This window comes from Nuphar pumila, chromosome 11 (assembly GCF_984573655.1).
Source record: "Nuphar pumila chromosome 11, dmNupPumi1.hap1.1, whole genome shotgun sequence".
NCBI classification, from domain to species: Eukaryota; Viridiplantae; Streptophyta; class Magnoliopsida; order Nymphaeales; family Nymphaeaceae; genus Nuphar; species Nuphar pumila.
In genome coordinates this window covers 45,193,754-45,210,170 of record NC_143259.1, presented here as the reverse complement: position 1 = coordinate 45,210,170, position 16,417 = coordinate 45,193,754, and positions in this window count along the sequence as shown.

Sequence of the window (16,417 nt, the reverse complement as noted above, 5' to 3'; positions counted from 1 at the left end):
TTTTAAGTATCCATTTTCCATACCGAGCATCAAATTTGGGTTTCCTCAGAATTCCTTCCCTTCTCCTCAGAGCTTCCGCAAGCAAGAGGATGGAAGTCGGGCTTTGCAGCAGGGTCACAATCTTCCCTCATTTTTGTCTTACAGACTTACGATGAGTACCTCTATCTTCTGGGTTCTTTTTATCTTCTTTTCTTTTTCTTTTCTTTCTCTTTTCTCTGAATCTTCTTGTTCCTACTCCATTAAAAGCATCTTTGGTAAGCATCGATTTGCTTACAGCAAATCGATTTACCTATATGCAACATCATTAGGAACGCTTGCGCTCGGACATTTTTTTTTCCTTTTATCTCGTGGTTTTTTTTTTTATGTTCTTGTAATCACCCTGTGTATTGTAACTTGAATTTGTATCCTGTTTTACTTTCTCATTTCAGTTTCCGTTTCGTATCTACTTTTTTATTCCAGTTTGATAATAATGCCTGTATTTTAATCCTTTTTTTTGTTCTTGATTTCCTGTGTTCATAGTGATTTCCAGTTCACATCCACATCGTTCACGACACCTTTTACTCTTCATTCGGGTGTATGTTTGTATATTCATATGTTTCCCATTCCATGTATCATTCCACACCGACCCATCAGATATCCTCCATTGGGCGTCAACACCATTTTACTGAATATGCATATTTCACTGAATGTCACTCATGTGTTCGGCATTTTGATTATCATTTTGCCTTTTGGAATCACACACTTGTTGCTCGCAGATAGCATGAGTCCTCTACATCCATCGCATCAATATTCCCTTTTCATTTTCATTTTCTGATGTTGCATCAATTTCATCGTGAATCAAGTCTGATTCACGGAGAAGTCTATTGAGATTTTTGGTTCTTACAACAATTTCGACTGGAATTATGAGCATGTCCGTTGAATGCATTTTTTTTTTAGGAAGTCAGATCGATATCTGCCGATCTGAATTCCGGATCTCTGTTTGACAGGTTTCAGTCCAGTAAGTCTGCCATTTCACGGCAACTTGATTTATGCTTCCTGACTATGCATACTGTAAGACCCGCAATTTTTCAGAAAATATCTGAATAAAATTCATGAGGCATTTACCGGTAAAAATAGCATTTCTTCTCAGAATGCGAAACGAATCAATTCCTGCGAGCCAGTTATACTTAGGATATTCGTCGAATCGCGAATATATGCTCAAGCACTCTGGAAGCCATAACTTCTTAACTAAACGAAATCAATAGATTCGTACGAGCCAACTTTCTTAGTTACGTCAATACGAAGAAAATGGCGTACTCAGAATTTTTCAGAAAAAAATCGCCGGAAACCCGAAATTCTTGCGGGACCCACGGAAATATTGGTGGGACCCACAGAAATATTCCTCAGAAAATATCTGGTGGGACCCACAAAAATATCCCATGGAATATCCAAGTGGGCCCCACACCAAGGAACCTCTTGGAATTAAAAAGAAGCCAAGGGGGTAGAAGGGGGATAAAAATTCCCAAGAGGAGGTGGGCTTGGGCTATAAATAGCCCTCCCCACTCTCTCTCTTCTCATAAAAATCGACCCCCCCTCTCTCTCTTGCCTTCTCTCTCTCTCCTAAACCTCCCCTACCTAGCCTAGCCCACCTGACCTGGTCTGAGCCTGTCTGACTTAGCCTGAGCCTGCCTGACCTGGTCCTAACCCACCTGACCTGGGTCTGAACCCACTTGACCTGGTCCAAACCCAGTTGACTTGACTTGAACCTAGTTGGGTTTAAAGTCAAAGTCAAAGTCCTTTTTGGTCCAGATTCCGGTTTGGGTTTCTGAACCCAGACTTAGCCTACTTGAGCTGAGTTCGAACCTGCTGAACCCAGTTGACTTGGATCGAACCCTGTTTGGTTCAAACCACTTAGGTTGAGTAGCTTGACCTGCTCTACCTCTTTCTCAACTAAGTCAGCTTCATCTGACTTAGTCTGACCTCTCGAAGGAAGGCTCGAAGCCAAAGAAGCAACCCGGAGCCGTTTCTTCCACGATTTGAAGTAAGTTCGCTTCGTTGATCCATCTCTCTCAAGTATTTGATTGTTTGTATATAGAATATACTTTCTGAAGTAGTATCTTGCTTTAGTTCTTGGTTGAGCCCTCTAGGACGCTTCGGTGTTCACGCGCTCGCCTCGTAACTATCGTCGGATATATATGTTCGAATGCGCAGTATATGCGTTCTTCAAAAATAGTATCTTACCCTAGTTCTTGGTTGAGCCCTCTAGGACACTTCGGTGTTCACTCGCTCGCCTCGTAACTATCGTTGGATACAGATCTAGGTGTATATCTGTTGATTCTGCGGACGCGTCTTATATCGCACAGGCTATGTAATTTACCTTTGCCGTCGCGTCGTATGATGCCAAGGCTCCCTGTTTTCTGCACTTCCGATTACTGCACTTTCGATTATGCATTTACTTACGCCGTCGCGTCGAACGATGCCAAGGCTCCTGCTTTCTGCAATGTATTTACTTACGCCGTCGCGTCGAACGATGCCAAGGCTTCTGCTTTGTTATATATGTAGAATATTTCGTTCAGTTACACACCCTGAACAATAGTATATGCATTTCTTTACGCCGCCGCTGTATAAAGCACAGGCTTCTGCTTATACTACATATATAGCGCATAAATGAGCGTTCAAATGGAGATCAACTCCAAATCGCCCATGCGATTCCTTGACCGCTCCTCGTTCAAGATTCTGCTTGACGAATGAAGCCCCTATTGGAAAGGCTTCGGTTTTTGGCAAAATGCTCTTTACGTAATGACTAAGTCAATTTCGTATGGCCTGGCTATGACCAAGGGTTCCTGCAACCTTGATGGATGCAAAGTACGCACAACGGTGCGCATCCATTTCCCGAATTAAGCGTGGCGATTTCCTACCAAAGAGGGGAGATGCCGCTGAAATGGATAAAAGAAACGCACGCTTTCTCCGTAAAAGAGAGGAAGTGCTGCTGAAATTTCTGAAGAAGCTAAGAATAGCTCAGAAAGAACGTAGCAGGATACTCTGACATATAGCAGAGTGCTACCCAGTTCATGGTTTGCCCTCTACAACGTAGAAGGGTTCGTCGCACCACTGCCGGTAGAGCAGGGGAGGTGCTGACGAAATGGTCGGCAGAAGAGCTGCCGGAACCAATGGAACGGCATAATGATGTTCGTTGATGGAACGATGCCAGATCGGCTCGTATCCTTGTGCCTGCAAGGGCACCTTGCTCGTAAGGGCCGCTGAGCCGGAGTAGAGGTTGCGCCTTGGCTAGGTTTGGACTCGTTGCGTAAAAATACGCCGAGTAGCCGATCTATTTAGATCGAGTCATATGCATGCTCATTGAGAACGGTTACACAACCAGACTCGTAAGGGCCGAAGAGCCAGAGTGTGTTGTTTCCACCCAAAGAGGTGTGATGCTCATGGTGGCCGAAGTGCCAAAGAGCGGTGTTCTGCATGCATATGAATAAGACTTAAGGTCGCACATTCCCCGCGGTTGAAGATCGTGTTAGGGGTACCCCCTCAGTAATGACTGTGTTGGGGAAGACTGAATGGGGTCGGGTACATACTCCCGTAGTGCTGAAAGCACGGGCTGCCTAAATGGCATGCAGATTCTGTCCAAGTAATTGTAAGACTGGCAGACCCCTTCAGGAATTATGCTCACTGTGGAATGACAGTGATGGTACAGCCTTGAGTGACATGTATTTTACTTTGGACCTGATAGAGTCCACGATGGCCTCAGTCACTCATGGGTTTTGGGGTCGTGGTTATCCTTAAGATCTAAGGATTGAACCCAACTACTGCAAGTAGAGGATGCATCCGAATATGGGCCTAGTAGGATTCTCCCAGTTGAAACACACTGCCCTACTATGGATAGGGTCAACAGGCCTCTGGGGTATCTAAAATACATAGAATAATCAACCCCCAGAACGTCGCGTTAATGCCCGGACAATATCTCTACCTGCGTACCAAAGGCGGGAGCGGTTAATTATCAAACAATGCATTAGTTCTAGGTACAGCGATGCTTTGAATGTATGAGTGGATGACGTGTTGAGTCAGTCCTGCATAACCTTTGTGAAGGTGTCATGTTCGGTATACTACTGGACCGACTGGGCGAAGACCCGTGTTGTATCCGCACGACTAAGCGAAACTCGAGGAGTTGTCCTTAGATGCGTGGGATACGGATGTGCCAAGTATGAAGACTTGAGCTAGACATCACTTTGAGACCTGAAAGAGGTCATGGCTAAGTCGTGGAGACTTATGCGGCTATTCAAATCACAACCCTGAAAAGGCTTGCTCTAAGTCATGAAGACTCGAGCGGATGTTCAACTCATAGCCCTGAGGAGGCTCCTGCGATATACGCTAAGTCTTGGAGGCGTGAGCGTCGTTATTGCGCATTGCGACCCTGAGTGGTCATTATCGTACTTGAGTTGAATGGTTACATGATTGCATGCTTACCAGACCATCAGTGGTTCTGACCCCGTTTTATGGGGATTTCAGGTGTTGGACCTGCGTGGCGATATGCGGAGCAAGGCGGCATCGAGTTCCAGGGTTTCTCTAGACAGAGTTGTACTGCTTCCTTTTTATTGAACCTACACTGCTTTCCTAAGCAGTAGTGTTGTAATAAACATATGTTTTCGATAAAATGGAACACTTTGGTGGTCAATGAGTTGCTTGGCCACATACCTGCAACGTGCTCGGAGTTTTCTAAAACTGACGACTCATTATCGTCTGATTTCGCTGCTAAAAGCTTTTCTAAGTTCCGCTGCAAAGAAAAAAAAAAAGAAATTCATGAAAATTTTAACTTAGCTTTGTTTTGGAAATCCGGGGCGTTACAGAATTGGTATCAGAGCATGAGTCTGAGAAACCTGGTTCAAGATCCGTCATGGTCCCGATATCGCACTGTAAGTATATGTTTTTATACTTTGGTTCTTATCTGGGTGCATCTTTGTATAGATGGCAACTCATGACTCGCGTGGATACTGCTATCGCTGCAAGGTCATGCACGATGAGTGGATATGCCCGTATGAAGTCCAAGACTGCCAATACTGTGGCGAAGATGGGCATTCCGCCAACGAATGCCAAAGGAAATATACCGCCGATATGGGTCGGCGGGCTTCAAAGGGTCTCAGGGATGAGACTTCGCGTGTCAGTGGACCGCATCACTCTAGTGTTGGGAGCAACCATACCCCAACATCTTTTGATGAATTACCAAGGCTGAGGGATTTTGATTTGAACTTCCCTGCGGAGGTCTATCACTCGCCAAGCTACCATCCGGCATCACATATGCCGAGCTTAAATGGCAGGAACAAAAGAGGGGATTCTTTCTGTTCGCCAATCATTATTCCAGACTCCCAGAGTCTTGATCTTGCTGACTGGGAAACTGGACTGGAGTCTCTCATATATCCCCAGTATTCGCTTGCTAGTGCGGCAGTGCCGCCTAAGCCAAAGCTAGTAGTGCCTGCTCCAAGGTCATGTGGCAATAGATGGACCTTTTGGAGTTCGTCATCATCAAAGAAATCCAAGTCTTAAAGAGACTGGTGATGCTTTGGAGTCAGTAGACTCATGTATATAGTTTCTCAACGCCTAAAGTCTGCCGGTGCGGCATGACGTTTTGTTTAAGGCGATGCTTGTGTAAATGTGATGTATATTAAGTAAATAAAGCTTTTACTTCCTCATATACATCGAGAAACTAAAAACAAGTGCTTGTGTGTGCATAGATAAATGGCTCCTACGACGAGGAGAACCATACCAAGCGAGGAGTCCCATACGCAAGGATTCCTGTTGGAGACACTCAACAACCTGGTTACAGCCATCCGTGAAACGAGGCCAGAACCAGTCGCACCACGAAACGAGCACCTGGGAGGAGTGACTTATGAGAAGTTCCTCAAGCTTGACCCGCCAGTTTTCATTGGCAGAGCCGATCCTGAGCTCGCGGAGAGTTGGATCGAAGAGACAGAACGTGCCTTCTTAGTACTGGGAGTACCAGAGGAAAAGAAGACTAACTTTGGAACGTATCGGTTGAAAGACAATGCACTGAAGTGGTGGGATACCACTAAACTTATCCAGTTCTCACAAGTCGAAGTCATTCCTTGGACTGACTTTCGGAGGACTTTTATGGATAACTACTTCCCGTTGCATTCCAGAAACAAGAAAAAGATGGAGTTTCTGGAGTTGGAACAGGGCGGTATGAGTCTAATGGACTATACCACCAAATTTCAGAATCTAGAGCGCTACTGCTCTCGATTGTTCGAAACAGACCAAGAAAGGGCCGACAAATATGTGAATGGTTTGCGCGAAGGGCTGCGATCTCGAGTGATAACAAGCATGCCTTCGACCTTTCAGGCTGCGGTAGCAGCGGCTTCAAAAATCCAAGAGGATTGGGCGCGATCTAAAGTGATTATAGCAAAGAAGCCCATAGTGAATGGTGGGAATCGTAAAAGGACATTCCCAAGTGGCCAGAGTTCACGACAACCCTTTCAAAAGAAGAAGTTCCAAGGAGGGAACAACACCCAGCAAGTCGTGAGGCCAAGACAGAACACAACTCCGAATGGTCAGCAGTCCAACTTCAGCTGCCCAAGGTGTCGTATGAACCACCCCGGAAAGCCATGTCCTCGTGACATTGGTGGGTGCTTATATTGTGGCAAGATGGGCCACTTTATAAGGGATTGCGCCAAGAAGGCTGCAGATGAACAGGGGAGTAATGCCGGATCTGCCGGACCCTCTCGACCAGCGCCACAACGTTCTCAGTTTCAACGACCTCCACCTAGAGTAGAACAAAGGCCTGCTGCAGGTCGTGTATACGCTGTAACGACTGAACAAGTCGAAAATGGTGACCTGATTGAAGGCACCGTACCTGTTAATGGACATGCAGCTTACGTCTTGTTTGATTGTGGTGCTACTCATACGTTTATCTCTGACGATTTCACCGAACAACTCCACGCTTCGGTGCAACCGATTGATAAAATGATCGAAGTATATAACCCATTGGGTTCACGCACCAAATATATCCGGTGTGTGAAAAATTTGGATATTGAGATAGCAGGGCAACACTTGCCTACTGACGCCATCCTGATCGATATGATACAGTACGATGTCATTCTGGGAATGAATTGGTTGGCTCAGAATAATGCCAAGATTCTGTGCCGCGAGGGCAGAGTGATTCTATCTCGACCCGGATTGCCTAAGATGGAGTACCGGTTATCCAAACCAGTTCCACAGAAAAGGCTCATATCAGCACTTAAGGTACAAAAATACCTTAGGAAGGGTTGTGTGGCCTTCCTGTTGAGTCTCTCGGTGGAAAAATCCAATGACCAACCCCTTGAGAGTTTGGAAGTGGTGCGGGAGTTTCCCGATGTGTTTCCTGAGGAATTGCCAGGACTTCCGCCACTTCGTGAGGTTGAATTTGGAATTCAATCCTTACCTGGAACAGCGCCGATATCCAAAGCCCCGTATCGAATGGCGCCAGCTGAACTCAGTGAGTTGAAGTGTCAGTTGGAAGAACTGATGGAACAAGGGTTCATCCGTCCTAGTGTGTCACCGTGGGGAGCCCCAGTGCTGTTTGTAAAGAAGAAGGATGGATCCCTTCGGTTATGCATCGATTATCGGATGCTTAACCAGGCAACTGTTAAAAATAAGTACCCGTTGCCTCGGATTGAGGACTTATTTGATCAACTCAGAACAGCGAGGGTGTTCTCCAAGATCGACCTCAGGTCTGGATACCATCAACTCAGAGTAAAGGAAGAGGATATACCTAAGACTGCCTTCAGAACGAGATATGGCCATTATGAGTTCGTAGTAATGCCCTTCGGACTCACTAATGCACCTGCTGCCTTTATGGATCTAATGAACCGGATATTCAGACCATATTTGGATAGCTTTGTCATCGTCTTTATTGATGACATTCTCGTATATTCTGAGAACAAGGAACAACACGTGGAGCACTTGAAAATCGTCTTGAAAACCCTTCAAGATAACCAACTCTATGCTAAGTTTTCAAAATGTGAATTCTGGCTAGACAAAGTGATGTTCCTTGGTCATGTGATCTCAAAAGATGGAATCGCAGTGGATCCTGCGAAGGTGGAAGCTGTGATGGACTGGAAGCAGCCAGAAAATATCACTGAGGTCCGTAGCTTCCTTGGACTTGCCGGATATTATCGGAAGTTCATACAAGACTTCTCCCAAATCGCTGTACCGATGACGAAATTACTTAAAAAGGGAGTCAAGTTTGAATGGACTGACCAGTGTAAGGAGTGCTTTGAGGTTCTCAAACAGAGGCTTACCACTGCCCCTGTCCTTACCTTACCTTCTGGTCAGGGAGGCTTCGTGGCATATACCGATGCCTCAGGAACGGGTCTGGGTTGTGTGTTGATGCAGCATGGCAAAGTAATCGCCTATGCGTCACGACAGTTGAGAGTCCATGAGAAAAACTATCCAACCCACGACTTGGAGCTTGCTGCGGTAGTGTTCGCACTTAAAATCTGGCGACACTACTTATATGGAGAGAAATTTGAGGTCATGTCGGACCATAAAAGCCTAAAATACCTCTTTTCTCAAAAAGAACTCAATATGCGACAACGACGATGGCTGGAATTCCTCAAAGACTATGAATTCACGCTTTCCTATCACCCTGGAAAGGCGAATGTTGTAGCAGATGCCCTTAGTTGCAAGACTGTTGGCACTCTGGCCAGCCTAACCGGACAATGGAAGTTGATGGAGGATTTCGTCAAGTGGAAGCCATTTTTGGCTGATTCAGGTAGAATCCAAATGTCATGTTTGACGATCCACATTGAGTTCCTCGATCTCATCGTAGCCGAACAGTTCAAGGATCCCCAGTACTTGGAATTGAAAGCTCGTGCTGAAAAAGATAATACTCTCTTCCATTTGAAAGGAGATGGAGGAATATGGATGGAAGAAAGGATTTGGGTTCCAAATAACCCTGAGCTAAGACAGGAAGTACTCCAGGAGGCTCATAATAGCAAGTACACCATTCACCCTGGAGGTACGAAGATGTTCCGAGATTTACGGAGAAAGTACTGGTGGAGGGGTATGAAACGTGATGTGGCTACGTTTGTCTCGAAGTGTTTGATCTGCCAGCAAGTTAAGATCGAACATCATCGCCCTGGTGGAAAGATGCAACGGATCGAGATTCCAGAATGGAAATGGGAAGGCATTACGATGGATTTCATCGTTGGATTGCCTCGATCCAAGAGACAACACGATTCGATATGGGTGATCGTGGACAGACTCACCAAGTCTGCTCACTTCCTGCCAATCAACACTCGATACTCAACTGAACGATTGGCGGAGATCTACATTCGAGAAATCGTTAGACTCCATGGAGTGCCGATTTCGATCATATCCGATCGTGACCCGAAGTTCACCTCTCACTTTTGGGAGCAGCTTCAGAAAGCCCTGGGGACAAAACTCAAGTTCAGTACAGCATTCCATCCCCAAACAGATGGGCAATCAGAACGAACCATACAGACTCTCGAAGATATGCTAAGAGCCTGTATGCTAGAATGGAAAGGTGATTGGGATTCCCACCTAGCGTTGGCTGAATTTGCTTATAATAATAGCCACCACGCTAGCATTGGGATGGCACCGTATGAAGCCTTGTATGGACGACCCTGTAGATCACCAATCCATTGGGGTGAAGTGGGTGAGCGGACCTTGGACTCGCCCATTGTGTTGCAGCATTATACTGAGCAGGTCCACATGATCAGAAAGAAGCTACTGACTGCTCAGAGTCGACAGAAGAGCTACGCCGATCAGCGGCGTAGGGAACTCACTTTTGCGGTTGGAGATAAGGTTTTTATCAAGGTCTCTCCAACCAAGAGTGTGTTTCGTTTTGGAAAGAAGGGGAAGCTCAGCCCCAGATTCGTTGGTCCCTTCGAAGTTTTGAGCCGAATCGGAGAGACTGCCTACCGAGTAGCATTGCCACCACAATACGCGCAAATACATGATGTATTTCACGTATCAATGCTTCGAAAGTACGTTCATGATCCTTCTCATGTCATTCAACATGAAGACATTGACATCCGAGAAGATATGACGGTAGAAGAAAGGCCAGTGGAGATCATGGACCGACGGGAGCAAGTGCTAAGAACGAAGGTCATTCCACTTGTTAAAGTGAGGTGGCAGCATCATGGAATCGCTGATTGCACTTGGGAGCCCGAATCGGATATGCGGGATAAATATCCTGAACTCTTCACCTTGTACTCTTAGCTGAATTTCGCGGACGAAATTCCTTTAAGGGGGTAATGATGTAAGACCCGCAATTTTTCAGAAAATATCTGAATAAAATTCATGAGGCATTTACCGGTAAAAATAGCATTTCTTCTCAGAATGCGAAACGAATCAATTCCTGCGAGCCAGTTATACTTAGGATATTCGTCGAATCGCGAATATATGCTCAAGCACTCTGGAAGCCATAACTTCCTAACTAAACAAAATCAATAGATTCGTACGAGCCAACTTTCTTAGTTACGTCAATACGAAGAAAATGGCATACTCAGAATTTTTCAGAAAAAAATCGCCGGAAACCTGAAATTCTTGCGGGACCCACGGAAATATTGGTGGGACCCACAGAAATATTCCTCAGAAAATATCTGGTGGGACCCACAAAAATATCCCATGGAATATCCAAGTGGGCCCCACACCAAGGAACCTCTTGGAATTAAAAAGAAGCCAAGGGGGTAGAAGGGGGATAAAAATTCCCAAGAGGAGGTGGGCTTGGGCTATAAATAGCCCTCCCCACTCTCTCTCTTCTCATAAAAATCGACCCCCCCTCTCTCTCTTGCCTTCTCTCTCTCTCCTAAACCTCCCCTACCTAGCCTAGCCCACCTGAGCCCACCTGACCTGGTCTGAGCCTGTCTGACTTAGCCTGAGACTGCCTGACCTGGTCCTAACCCACCTGACCTGGGTCTGAATCCACTTGACCTGGTCCAAACCCAGTTGACTTGACTTGAACCTAGTTGGGTTTAAAGTCAAAGTCAAAGTCCTTTTTGGTCCAGATTCTGGTTTGGGTTTCTGAACCCAGACTTAGCCTACTTGAGCTGAGTTCGAACCTGCTGAACCCAGTTGACTTGGATCGAACCCTGTTTGGTTCAAACCACTTAGGTTGAGTAGCTTGACCTGCTCTACCTCTTTCTCAACTAAGTCAGCTTCATCTGACTTAGTCTGACCTCTCGAAGGAAGGCTCGAAGCCAAAGAAGCAACCCAGAGTCGTTTCTTCCACGATTTGAAGTAAGTTCGCTTCGTTGATCCATCTCTCTCAAGTATTTGATTGTTTGTATATAGAATATACTTTCTGAAGTAGTATCTTGCTTTAGTTCTTGGTTGAGCCCTCTAGGACGCTTCGGTGTTCACGCGCTCGCCTCATAACTATCGTCGGATATATATGTTCGAATGCGCAGTATATGCGTTCTTCAAAAATAGTATCTCACCCTAGTTCTTGGTTGAGCCCTCTAGGACACTTCGGTGTTCACTCGCTCGCCTCGTAACTATCGTTGGATACAGATCTAGGTGTATATCTGCTGATTCTGCCGATGCGTCTTATATCGCACAGGCTATGTAATTTACCTTTGCCGTCGCGTCGTATGATGCCAAGGCACCCTGTTTTCTGCACTTCCGATTACTGCACTTCCGATTATGCATTTACTTATGCCGTCGCGTCGAACGATGCCAAGGCTCCTGCTTTCTGCAATGTATTTACTTATGCCGTCGCGTCGAACGATGCCAAGGCTTCTGCTTTGTTATATATGTAGAATATTTCGTTCAGTTACACACCCTGAACAATAGTATATGCATTTCTTTACGCCGCCGCTGTATAAAGCACAGGCTTCTGCTTATACTACATATATAGCGCATAAATGAGCGTTCAAATGGAGATCAACTCCAAATCGCCCATGCGATTCCTTGACCGCTCCTCGTTCAAGATTCTGCTTGACGAATGAAGCCCCTATTGGAAAGGCTTCGGTTTTTGGCAAAATGCTCTTTACGTAATGACTAAGTCAATTTCGTATGGCCTGGCTATGGCCAAGGGTTCCTGCAACCTTGATGGATGCAAAGTACGCACAACGGTGCGCATCCATTTCCCGAATTAAGCGTGGCGATTTCCTACCAAAGAGGGGAGATGCCGCTGAAATGGATAAAAAAAACGCACGCTTTCTCCGTAAAAGAGAGGAAGTGCTGCTGAAATTTCTGAAGAAGCTAAGAATAGCTCAGAAAGAACGTAGCAGGATACTCTGACATATAGCAGAGTGCTACCCAGTTCATGGTTTGCCCTCTACAACGTAGAAGGGTTCGTCGCACCACTGCCGGTAGAGCAGGGGAGGTGCTGACGAAATGGTCGACAGAAGAGCTGCCGGAACCAATGGAACGGCATAATGATGTTCGTTGATGGAACGATGCCAGATCGGCTCGTATCCTTGTGCCTGCAAGGGCACCTTGCTCGTAAGGGCCGCTGAGCCGGAGTAGAGGTTGCGCCTTGGCTAGGTTTGGACTCGTTGCGTAAAAATACGCCGAGTAGCCGATCTATTTAGATCGAGTCATATGCATGCTCATTGAGAACGGTTACACAACCAGACTCGTAAGGGCCGAAGAGCCAGAGTGTGTTGTTTCCACCCAAAGAGGTGTGATGCTCGTGGTGGCCGAAGTGCCAAAGAGCGGTGTTCTGCATGCATATGAATAAGACTTAAGGTCGCACATACCCCGCGGTTGAAGATCATGTTAGGGGTACCCCCTCAGTAATGACTGTGTTGGGGAAGACTGAATGGGGTCGGGTACATACTCCCGTAGTGCTGAAAGCACAGGCTGCCTAAATGGCATGCAGATTCTGTCCAAGTAATTGTAAGACTGGCAGACCCCTTCAGGAATTATGCTCACTGTGGAATGACAGTGATGGTACAGCCTTGAGTGACATGTATTTTACTTTGGACCTGATAGAGTCCACGATGGCCTCAATCACTCATGGGTTTTGGGGTCGTGGTTATCCTTAAGATCTAAGGATTGAACCCAACTACTGCAAGTAGAGGATGCATCCGAATATGGGCCTAGTAGGATTCTCCCAGTTGAAACACACTGCCCTACTATGGATAGGGTCAACAGGCCTCTGGGGTATCTAAAATACATAGAATAATCAACCCCCAGAACGTCGCGTTGATGCCCGGACAATAGCTCTACCTGCGTACCAAAGGCGGGAGCGGTTAATTATCAAACATTGCATTAGTTCTAGGTACAGCGATGCTTTGAATGTATGAGTGGATGACGTGTTGAGTCAGTCCTGCATAACCTTTGTGAAGGTGTCATGTTCGGTATACTACTGAACCGACTGGGCGAAGACCCGTGTTGTATCCGCACGACTAAGCGAAACTCGAGGAGTTGTCCTTAGATGCGTGGGATACGGATGTGCCAAGTATGAAGACTTGAGCTAGACATCACTTTGAGACCCGAAATAGGTCATGGCTAAGTCGTGGAGACTTATGCGGCTATTCAAATCACAGCCCTGAAAAGGCTTGCTCTAAGTCATGAAGACTCGAGCGGATGTTCAACTCATAGCCCTGAGGAGGCTCCTACGATATACGCTAAGTCTTGGAGGCGTGAGCGTCGTTATTGCGCATTGCGACCCTGAGTGGTCATTATCGTACTTGAGTTGAATGGTTACATGATTGCATGCTTACCAGACCATCAGTGGTTCTGACCCTGTTTTATGGGGATTTCAGGTGTTGGACCTGCGTGGCGATATGCAGAGCAAGGCGGCATCGAGTTCCAGGGTTTCTCTAGATAGAGTTGTACTGCTTCCTTTTTATTGAACCTACACTGCTTTCCTAAGCAGTAGTGTTGTAATAAACATATGTTTTCGATAAAATGGAACACTTTGGTGGTCAATGAGTTGCTTGGCCACATACCTGCAACGTGCTCGGAGTTTTCTAAAACTGACGACTCATTATCGTCTGATTCCGCTGCTAAAAGCTTTTCTAAGTTCCGCTGCAAAGAAAAAAAAAAAAAAAATTCATGAAAATTTTAACTTAGCTTTGTTTTGGAAATCTGGGGCGTTACACATACAATCACTGCTGCATCACATAGTTATGCCTTACAGCATATCCATGGCATTCATCATCATACACCATCTTTCTGCTTCTAATCCTTCCTCTGTCTGTGTTCTTTTGTTCACATGTTCATCATTTCCATCTACATTAGCTATATGTTAACATTTACCTTATGAGCATCTGTTGATTTTTTTTTATATGTTATAGGTGATTTGATCGGGTATAATAATTTAGCAGCATCCACCATTTTATACCATTACATAGTATATCTTCTGCTTTGTCCTCCATTCATTTACTGACTTGTGCATTGCATCACTTCTGAGTTTACTCCATCTGTAGTTGGTTACCATTTCATCTTGGCACAATCCGGTGTATCTACATTGTGTTCATCCTGTATTTCCCCACTTTTTTTTTTTTACAGAGAAAGGGACATTCTATGCCCCACTGAAATGAGGTGGCATAAACTTTTCTGAGTTGATAATTGTCATACAACTAGTTTTTTTTTTGCATTGTATATTTCTTTAGAAAGTCATAGAAGGTTCAGACAATTTGCTTCAAGAGCTGCAACTTTCTGATATTAAGAGCAGGACTACGTGAAGGCTATATCGCTTGATTACCTACGGCATCTGGATTTGCCTGTGAAGTTTTCTCCCTTTTCACTTGCTCTTGTACGATGTCACATTTGCTGAAAAACAACAAGAAAGGAATTGTTTTGAGACTGGGGATGCTGGAATAGGAGTTCCCAGTTTGTTAGCACAACCCTGCGACAGGTTCTGACGTCTATTACCATAAGAAATCATTTCATCTGCAGCAATACTTCCCAAGATTTTTCTTATATTAGGATGGTTGATGAGAATGTATACGTCTGTTGCCCCATGGCTTAGAGTTGGTTGTGATCCTTTTGTCTCCAACAATTTAGAAAAGGCCATCTACCTTCCATCACAGTACAATACCGCTGCTATCAGCCTTTTCCCAATCATTTCACCATTCATAAGTAGCACAACCTCTATATAGTGTCACTAGGATACCTTGAAACCTACAGCATTTATACCCTCATCCTCCTATACCATTTCAGTATATTGTGCACATTCATCCCCACACGTCTACAGCAGTGTTAGGCACTACTGTAGACTCTTACCTGCTTACAGTAGTGCCCTTGCACTACTGTGTTTTCATTTGTCAATACTCACAGCAATGTTTAGGCACTACTATGATTCTGTCTTAAGCACCTGTAGAGGTGCTAATCACCTCCGATATTTATGCTGCAATCTTCCTTCAGCTCAACTATGCACTATTTACACTTGTTGGAGCCTCACTGCTTGTCAACACCCTAATCCCTTTGCATGTCATCTATCCTATATACCTGTCACATTGACTTTTGTCAATTCTTCCTGTTCCATTTACACCTCTACATCCAGCTACTAGAGTGCTTCCCACTATCACCATGCTTGCTAAAACTCAACACTCACTATGCATGTACCACATCTGTAGAGTTTATCAATCGCAGTCCATATCCTTCTAATACACTGTTAACAACCCTTTACTCTCACTGCAATTGTTCCATCCTTTGCTATTATCATCCCATGCACCTTTGCACCTTTCCATCTATGCTTACAACATTACCATCACTACCTCCATGTTTCTGCACCTCTTTCATAAGCACCTCACAGCACAAAACACCCACATTTCAGCACATTTGCTACAGTCCCCCTACCACATCTCCCATTAATATACCTTACATATATATATGTATGTATATATACACATATCCATATGTATATATTCCTATATATATATGAATATACGTGTGTATATACATACATATATATATATATATATATATATATATATATATATATATATATATATATATATAAAAGTATGTATATAGGTATATACATCATTTCCTATCTTTCCATCATAAGTGTCTTGACATATGAGCAATTTCTTTTACCATTGGCATCTTTTGAAATCCATGTGACATGTGTAATTCCCTTCCATTTTTCATACTAACCAAGTATTTTGCAGGGGAATATGTGGAAAAGGTCACTATTTGGAGTTGTAAATTCAAATTCATGTATTGTAATAGTTAGATCTTAATGAAAATTTACATTCCCTGTTTTAGATAGAATGAATGAGCATTATAAATATCATGAATTGCTTGTTTTCATGCATTTCGCCTTTATTTCTCAAATTCTCACAAATGTCAACACAAATGGCACGTGCACCATTCCGTAAGAGGTAATTAATCCTAAGTTGATGATTTATATCAATGGCCATAGTATCAATGGCCATAGTCAGGATGTAGACAAAACTTAGGATTCTTATCTTTTATGAAATAACACTAGATCCACACTGAACCCTCTTCA